The 9,522-nt window shown below is 44.5% G+C and overlaps 1 protein-coding gene across 5 annotated transcripts in view; it reads left to right on the top strand.

Moving 5' to 3' along the window:
* The first annotated feature begins 5,442 nt into the window (after positions 1 to 5,442).
* The window catches only part of TMEM117 (transmembrane protein 117), a 493,780-nt gene continuing 489,700 nt past the window's right edge, over positions 5,443 to 9,522 (top strand). The window contains exon 1 of one of the 5 annotated variants that reach the window (XM_073882098.1): positions 5,443 to 5,698. The gene's annotated coding sequence lies outside the window, so the exon portion shown is untranslated. The other 4 variants (XM_073882097.1, XM_025883302.2, XM_073882100.1 and 1 more) reach the window with 4 other exon arrangements.

The raw sequence follows: 9,522 nt of genomic DNA, 5'->3' as shown, positions 1-9,522 counted from the left end.
CAGCTCCTTCTCTTCAGCCCCTCTCCCTGCTTTCTCTGCTACCCTCTTCCCTTTCTCTCCTGCTTCAACATTTAGTTGTTGCAAACCTTCCAGGTAATGAGCGCTGTTCTGGGCTGTCCCATTGGCCTGGAATTTCTCCTTTCTCTCTTTGCCGCTTGTCTAAATTCTCCTTATCCTTCATTGTTTGCCTCAAGCTTCTTCTTCCATCTGGTCTTCTCCAGCAACTCCTAAGGACAGTTTTATTTCTCCTTTACAAATTTCTATAGCCCAATGCATTTGGCCCCAGTCATATGTCCCTTGTATTACTATTTATGGTGATTAGAAGCCATTTCTTGTCTGCTCATTTAGATCATGAGTTTCCTGAGGAAGCAGACACACTGTATTTATCTTTGAAACCTCAGCACCTTGCAGTGCTTTGATGGTCTAGTTGCTTTGGATATGTTTATTGATTGCGCGGAGTATTTGGTACTTTTAAATGAAATCAGGAGCTCTGGAAGGCCAATATACTTTTGTGTTTCCTTGAATCAAGCCCCCTCCCCTTGGGCTGGGTCTATCAAACCAGTCTAAGTGGGTCTATTGGAAACAGCTTGAAGGAAGAAAAAGACCATTTGTTTTAGGAGAAACCAAGCAGGCAGAAAGGAAAAGGTCAGCTCAAAACTGCCCAAAGGCAGATTTGCCATTTAAAACCAACAGTCACATTCCTGTGGATGAAATGATTTCATCATCACTGGTCTCAAGCAATCACTACCCCCTGGGAGTGAGGCACTGGCCAGTGTTTAGGGTCTCAGGGTGTGTAAGAGTGTTGGGGGCAGAGGAGAAAACAAGAAGGAACTGAAGGGAGTGGGCAGTGAAAGAGTTGCCCCTCTCTATCATCATAAGAGGAAGGGCTCTTTGAAGGAACTATTGCATTTATGTGGATTCTTCAGGACGTATATGAATCAGGGGTGATCTTGGCCACCAAGCAGGTGATGGCTCAACTTGTGCTACGACTCTCCTCCTCTCTTTGCCTGGCTCCTTTGCTTTAGAAACTGTACAGAAAAAGCTCTTTGTCCAGCCGCTTACAGGGTAAAGGGAAGGCCAGGTGAACTGGTCCTTTGGTGAAAGAAACTGTGGGACATGTAGAATATTAGAGGGCAGAGATGAGATGAAGAGCAATGATAGTAAAAAGAACCTTTACGGAGAACTTAACATGGACAGACCAAATGTTAAAAGGGTAACACACATTATTTAATCCCTCTAACAACCTGTGAGGTGTGTGTCGCTAATTTACAGAGAGGTTCAGTAATTTGCTTACTATCACATTGCCATGAGGTATGTGGCTGAACCAGGATTCCGGGGCTCAGGATCTAATATTCCAAGCAGCAGACATGCGATGAGCATCTTTTCCCAAGAAAAATTCAGGACATGTGGACTAAAATATATTAGTCCACGTTGGGTACAATGGAACCGGACATTTGCAGTTAGGACTGTTGAGGCAAATGCTGACAGTAAGTCACTGGCCTTCAAATACCAGAAGGTAATCATGTTCAAATTTCTCTTCGTCCATCCTCGGGAATAAGGAAATTATGCTGTTTATATTTGGAGTGTGCAATTAGCATCATCCTGATTGACCTATTGGAAGTTAAAAACAGTTCTGCTTAGAGTCCACCAAATCACTGATGAAAGTGTTTCCTGATAGACTTGGTAGAGTACTGATGCTTCTGGCTATCACTTCCTTTTGCCATTTAGAGAAGGATACAGTTTGGTCATAATCATCATTTTCACCTATTTTTGAAATGTTTATTGAACTTGACTTTTTCTTTTTAAAAAACACAGAGTATAACTGTATTACTAACATACTGCGATACGTGAGGTGAACACACATCAGCTCATGTGGTTACTTCTGATTTCTGCACTTTGGGGTCAGATTTTACAAAGGAATTCTATGTCAACAAGACCCATTTTTAAGCCTGTCCGCAGGGTTGACTTTGTACGTGGAGGTGGAGTAGGGCACATGATTGGATAGTGTGATTTGAGAGTTTCCTATCGTTGTCCTGACACTGAAGCTGTGGCAAATTTGCTGATCTCCTCTACGGAAGAGAAAGGGAAAAAAAAAATTGTATGGGTTACAGTATGGATGGGTTGAGTGGGAGATCTGAAGCTCTGCCATCTCGGTTTCTTCCTGAGGCTTCTATCCATACCGTTTCTAACACTGCTGGTCAACACTAGAGAAATGGCTAATTTCTGTGAGTAAGCAATCACCATCTGTGTACCAGACCAATAGATTTTGGCCCTGAGAAAAGTTTTCTTAGAACATTAATGGGAAGGAAGAATGATCTTTATTGACCACCTATTATGTACTTGACACTGTATAGGTATCTTACACACGTTAGGACATTTAAATCTCCCAACAGGTCTGTGTGGTTGTGACTGTGATGGGAAGAGATTGCAGAATGGGGAGCACAATAGCCTAATCCTGAGTCAATCTGTCCTTGAACAGGCCAAATGACCTGTGTTGGGCCCCTACGTCCATACCCAGATCTAATATCTCACCTCTTCAATGGTGAAGAAAGGGAGGTCTAGGGATTTTTATTGAAATGTTATAGGAGTTGTAGCTAGGGTTGTGATGGAACAGAATTCACACCAATAATCCCTATTCTGGGTCTCCTAACTGTAAAACCCACCTCCCTTTCCTGGTACATGGGGAGGAAATACAAGATAGAGTTAAAGTGGATTAGCAAGTCTCACTGCCGACCTCCTGATCCTTACTCCACCACTCTGGCTGGTCATGAGGTCTTGCACGAACTACTCAGTCTTCGTGTGTCTCTTTCCTCGAAGGTAAACATGCAAGTGATAGTCATTACAGTCATCTCACAGATCTGTTGCAGAGATTCAACATTTTGTTACATGGAGTGGACTGGTAGAAGACAAGCCTTCAGAAAGGTGAGCTTTTATCACTACATGTTTTTGTGACAAAGATTAAGTGCAGAGGCCATTCCCCTGCCTGGTCTGTAAATAGGGCTGGACTGGAGATCCTGGCTGGCTCACAAAACAAAGGGCACAAGCTTCTCGGTCAGTGGTAAAAAGGGAGCATGGATGTTGAAGAAAATCTTGGTCATTTCAATATTTTGCCCTGAAGAGTTATATTCTTTAAACCTTGAGATCTCTCAACTAAGAGCAAAGAGTAAGCATTGGTTGAGCTTATTCTTGAAATTATTATTAGAGAAAGTGAGATCATATGTTAAGAAGACAGGGATCCAAAGGTAAGGTAAACAGCATGTAGCTGGGGCACCTGGGTGGCTCAGTCGTTAAGCGTCTGCATCGGGCTCAGCGGGAAGCCTGCTTCTCCCTCTCCCACTCCCCCTGCTTGTGTTCCTGCTCTCGCTGTCTCTCTCTCTCTCTCTCTGTCAAATAAATAAATAAATAAATTCTTTAAAAACAAAAACAAAAACAAAACACCATGTGACTGAGGGCAGACATTTCAGTTCTGATGAACTTAAGTTCATTCTAGTAGATACCACATAAGTCAACTGATTGTGGAGGGAGCGCTCTCTCTCAACTAGACAGAAGAGAAGCTGCTTATGGATTTGTGCCCCACTATCCTTTGAAATACACTGTTTTACAGGCTTTCAATGATGGAAAAGGGCCTTCTGTTTTGTTTTTTTCTGGTTTTTTTTTGGGGGGGATGCTGTTTAACAAGCCATAGACATCAGTATTATGCTGCATAATTTGTGAAGCTTTAATATTTTCCATTTTCAACAGACTGAAGACTCCTTGTTTTAAATGAGGATATGAGGAAAATATAGCACATGGAACGCATGTTACAAAAGCTACACAGTTTAATAATCCTTTGGAAAATAATCCCGATGATAATTATAAAAACATGGTAGACTCTAATAGCCTGTGGAATTAATCTACTATTTATTGAGCCATTACTATAATTCACTACATTAGGGGTTGAGGATGCACTGGTGAGTAAGATTTTGTCTCTGCCTTCAAAGAGTTCATAGCATGGTGGGGGAGAAAAAGACATTGCAAAAAGTTACAGCCAGTGTAAGAAGTGTCATTGTAAAATGTGCAAAGGGCTAGCATAGGAAACAGCTCCATCTGGGAAAGCCTGGGAAAGCTTCACTAGGGAGAATCTTACCACGCTAAGAGTTCCATAAGATGATCACAAACTATGACTGTATTGTAGATACATGTGGTCATTCTTAGAAGCTAGAACTGATGCAAAGCTAGTGAGAAGCCTGGCAGTGGACTCCCAATTATGCATGTGTAGTTTAGCTACATGGCTGGCCTTGGGAGTGGCCCTCTTTGCCCCATCTCAAAATCTGCTGACACCTCAGCTCTTCCTCTCGCTACTCAGTGCATTCCTGAATCATGCTGCCACCCAGGAGAGAGGCTAATTTTCTCCTCATAAGTTTGCTACAGTAGGCATATAGGAACGATTCCATTTTCCATCTGACTATACCAACTAGGGATCACTCCCATTAGCACAGAGTATCAGTATGCTGGACAGCAGACTTTAATACATTATAAGCAGCTGATAAACTGAGGTAGCAGTTGTTATTAGGGGTGGAAGAAAACAAAGGCCACACACCCACCTGACGGAAAAGAGGTTACATCAGGAAGACAGGAATTGGTCAAATGTGGTCAAAGGTCTTCCTCCACCATGCTGCAGATAAATCATTTCACAGCTACAGAATGGTAGGCTCCTGAGAGCTTCTAGCTTCGAAAATGCTAAAGATTGCACATGTGTGTGCTTCTGGTATATGTGTGCATAAACGTGTGTATGTATGAGTGTATGTGTGGGCTTATATATGTGTATGGATATATATGCATGTGTACATATATTTGTCCATTTCTAAGTGTGTATGAATGTGTGCGTGCTTACAGATATGTGTGCAAATGTGACTATATTTGCGTGGGTGTGTGTGTGTCAGACCGGGGAGGCTGGAAAGTAAGTGTAAGGCTTCTGTCCTCGCGGGCGGTCCCTTCCCACCCCACCTCCACACCACCGACTGATAAAAGCAGAAAGGATGCTCTATGACCTGAGACTGCATTAGAAAGTTTGCAGTTCTTTTGAGGCTATTCTACCGGGGAACCTCATTGGTCCCCTGCAGGATGGTGGATTTTACAAGAAGTCTGCGGATTCCCCCAGGACGAAGGGACTGCTGCTGCCAGAAGAGCCTGTAGCCGGACCGCGCCCTCCCGCCCCCCTCCGGCCTCCACTCCACCTCCCCCGCCCCTACCTCCGCCGCTTCCCAAGTGGTCCCCCGCCTGCAGCCGCCGGCTCTGCAGAGGCGGGCCCGGCCGGGGCGGGCTCGGCGCAGCGCGCGCGGCCCGCGGGCAGGAGTCTGCCCGCTGCGCAGGAGGGAGGGGAGGGGAGGGAGCGGGAGGGCGGGGGCGGCGGGAGGCCATGCCTCCAGCTGCGGAGGCTGCCGAACAGCTGGAGCCATCGCGGTCACCTGCGCGGCGCCGTCGCCCTTGCGCTCCGGCTGCCGGGTCCGCGGCCGGCGGACTTTGCGGAGGGCGCCCGGCGTAGGCGGCGGCGAGTGTGGGCCGAGCCGGTATTTATAGCTCGGTGACAGCAGCGGCGGCAGCGACGCTGCCAGCCCGTCTCGCCGCGCTTCCAAGCGAGGCCGCCGGCGCGGCGGAGGGCTGTGCTCGCCCGGGTCTCCGGTGTTGCAGACACCCCGCGCCCGCGCGGCCCCATCCGGTGAGTACGCGGGCCCCGGCGCTGGGCGCGCCTCCCCCGCCGCTCGGTCCAGCCGCAGCGGAGCCCTGCGAGCCCGGCTGCCTCCTCGTCCCTGCCCGCGAGTGCGGAAGCGGCCGCGGCCCCCGGCCCCTAGGTCCCCCCGCGCCTCGCCTCGGTTCCCGAGGGTGGCATGCAGCGAGCGAGGCAGGGTAAAGTGTCAAGGAGGGGGACGGACGCACGGGCCCTTCTGCGAAAAGGCCGTCGAGACTCCTAGGTGGAAGGCTGGCGGTGAGGAACCCTCAAACTCCGGGGCTCCGAGGGAGGTGAGGGACGTCGCCAGGACAGACCTTGAACTTTCCTCGCTTGACTGATTCCTGGGATGGGAACACTGTAAGAAGCCCCACGTATTGTTTGTTAATTAAATTAACAGGTTGCCGTTCAGGGGTGTTCTCCTTAAAAACAAAAAACCCAAAAAGAAAACTTAAGTGTTTACTAACTTTATCGTGACTAAACAAAGCTATTTGTCGATTCCTATTTTTGAAAATGCCATAGGCCCACAAGTGTGTTAGACCCATGTGGTAACATTGGGCTGCCATTATTCATTCTACCCTCTGTGGAACAATGAACTCTGTGTGTGTGTGTGTGTGTGTGTGTGTGTGTGTGTGTGTGTGTGTGTGTGTGTGTGTGTGTGTAAGATGGTAGTAAACATCACATGCTTATTTTAGTATTTGTGTGTATAATGAACCAAAAGAAAGTATGTTGAATAAATGCATTTACCCCTAGTTATAAATGATATATTGTTTGAAATCCAAAGAAGGACTTCTGGGAAGAAAAAAGTTCTTCCAATTTATTGAATATAAAGAGTAGTAGAAGCTCTGTAAAAACTATTTTTGTTGTAAAGTATTGAATTTTTTGCCATGCCATACTTTCTAACACCCCTTGTCCCCTCGATCTGAGTAGTTTTAAAGTAATTATGGATTTTGAAATTTTGGCTCAGGTATTTATCCCCACCCCCATTCCACCTCCATCTGATCCTTGTGTTCAGAAACCAATACTTGTCTGTTTTATTTAATTTGCCCCGTTAAACTGCCAACCACTTAAAAAAATAATTTCAGATATGAATGAATTTTATTTTATTCATTCACTGTTACTTTCTTTGGTGTGTGTTGAGATTCTTTATCATAAACAGCTATCACTGAAAATGAGGTCTAAATATTTGTAAAGAATTCATTGGTGAATATTTTTCAACTTTATAACATGAAAGGACTCGTAAATACTTTGCCATCTTAATGAAAAGTTAACTAATGTCTTTGTTAGGAGAGAACCCCAGACCTAACTTTGCTTCAGCTTCTCTGTTTTTAAAAACTTATATGGTTTAGTATTTTGTTATCCCAAAGACTGCAGGTTAAGAAAGAGGGAAGAAAATCACTTAAAGGTTGAAACAATGTGAAGAGAGAGTCTGGGAAGTGATTTATAGATGCAATCCTCTAATTTTGCAAGGGTACCACAAATAGCATCCTGGTATCTACGCAAAACCACTTATGGTGGTTTCATTGATTGACTTAAAAGGTTGCTTTTTATTTAAAAGGCCGTGTGGTCTCTTGTATTGGACTAAAAGCAAAAAGTTCCTACTTTATTTCTGTTATTATTGTTATTTGTATTTTTAAAACCTGTATTAAGCATTCACATTATGTAAAATGCTCTATGTTACCTCCTCATGCCTGCCTTTTCACCTAACATTTCAAGATAATATACCAAGACTAATCCTTACCTCAGGGCTGGTCCAGGCAAATATGTATTTCGTTTCTCCATCTTTCTGCCATTTCTCCTTTTACAGACTTGAATATTCCATTATCCAGAGTCTGTTCTCTCTGGAATGGAATCTTCAGTGTTTTGTTTTTTTTTTCCTTATCCAGAGCTGGCCTGTTATCCAACCATGATCCATACATTTTTTTTTACATTTATTAATTCATCAGCAAGTATTTGTTGAGTGCCTACCAGGTGCAAGTCATCACATAGTACTTAACTGCTTCCTCATGCTCCTACTTCCTTCCCATTGGAACTTTATTGTGTATATTATAGTTCTCAGTGTAGGGAAGATAGTAGTTATTAAGAGTATTGACTTTGGGATCATACAGAGATACTTCTGCTGTTTCTGCCAGTTGGCAGCTGTGACTTTGGGCAGATTATAACCTTTCTGAGTCTCTATTTCTTCATTGGTAAGTCCAAAGGGTTGGTATAAGGACTAATTGAGGTACTGAATGAAAAGCGCTTGCCCGACCCATAAAAAGCACTAAAAAAATGTTAATTTTTATCATGTTGTCCATGTCCGCTTCAATGGTGTTCATCTCAGGAAATGGCAGGTCCATTCTGGCTTTTGCCAGGCCATGTCCACGCCCACTCCATCACGTAACTCTTGTCAGCTCTTCCTTTATTTATGTATTTATGTATTTAAAAGATTTTATTTATTTGTCAGAGAGAGAGAGTGCACAAGCAGGGGGCTAGGCACAGGGAGAGGGAGAAGCAGGCTCCCTGCTCAAAGACATGGGGCTCTATCCTAGGACCCTGGGATCATGACCTGAGCCGAAAGCAGACACTTAACCAACTGAACCACCCAGGCGCCCCTCAGCTCTTTTAAATCTTTCTAGAAGTTCATACATTTCCAACCATTAGACAGAGTAGCCCCTCTAACCTGTAAGCCACACAGGCCACTCTCCTGCTTCCCATCTCACATGGGGTGAAAGCCCACATGCACATGATGGCCTTAAGGCCAGATCCTGGCAGGCCACATGACAATGGGATGCTCCCTTGCAGACCTGTTGAGGTCTGCACCCGCCCATATCCAGTCATAATAGTTTCTTTGCTATTCCTTAAATTCACTGATCATGCACTCAGCACAGGTCTTTGCAAGGTTTTGTTCTCTGTGTCTGGATCTCTGTTTCCCAGATATCTGCTTGCCTCCCTCCCTTCTTTCAGGGTCTCTTTTCAAATGTCCCCTTATAGTGGGGCCTCTTCCAACTTACGTCCCTCTTGACATTCCCTATTAACTTTCTCCATCAACTTATACTTTTCTAAAATATTATTGATCCTGGTTTTTTTTCTGCTTAATGTCTCTTTCCCTCAATGAGACGATAAGATGCAAACAACAAGGGTGTTGTCTGTTAGTAACCCTCATGTGTAAACTGGTGCCTGGCACAAATAAGCAATTGGTAAATATTGAACAAATGAATGATGAATGTTGTCATGGAATTAACAAATCTGGACTTCATCACTTTCTAAATATGAATTTAGATAGGTAGCTTAAGCTTTCTGAGCCTTATTTTCAATATTTGTAAAATAAGGACAACATTCATCCTTTACCTTGTACAGTTGTATTAAAAATCCTTTAACTCTGAGAATAACATATAAAATCTTCCAGTCAATGTAATGTATAGTTGATATTACTTTCATGCTCATTTTTTTTAAGATTTTATTTATTTATTTGACAGAGAGAGGGAGACACAGCGAGAGAGGGAACACAAGCAGGGGGAGTGGGAGAGGGAGAAGCAGGCCTCCCGCGGAGCAGGGAGCCCGATGCGGGGCTCGATCCCAGGATCTCGGGATCATGACCTGAGCCAAAGGCAGACGTGCTTAATGACTGAGCCACCCAGGCGCCCCTTCATGCTCATTTTTAGTAGGAATGACCATGACTCAGTTGTATTTTAAATGGCCTTCGTGGTAGGAAGTACCTGGAAGTGAGCAGGCACTTTACAATGAAATCTCCTCCAGTCTTCACTACAGTGCTCTGAGGGAAGTACTTTTATTGGGATTTTACCGGTGAAGAAATGGAATCTCAGGAAGGCTTT

The sequence above is a fragment of the Callorhinus ursinus genome, unplaced genomic scaffold, assembly GCF_003265705.2.
Source record: "Callorhinus ursinus isolate GAN/ISIS: 27379988/994484 unplaced genomic scaffold, GSC_fseal_2.0 scaffold44, whole genome shotgun sequence".
Classification (NCBI taxonomy): domain Eukaryota; kingdom Metazoa; phylum Chordata; class Mammalia; order Carnivora; family Otariidae; genus Callorhinus; species Callorhinus ursinus.
Note: the sequence above shows the minus strand (reverse complement) of the source record. Positions and strands in the feature narration are given on the sequence as shown.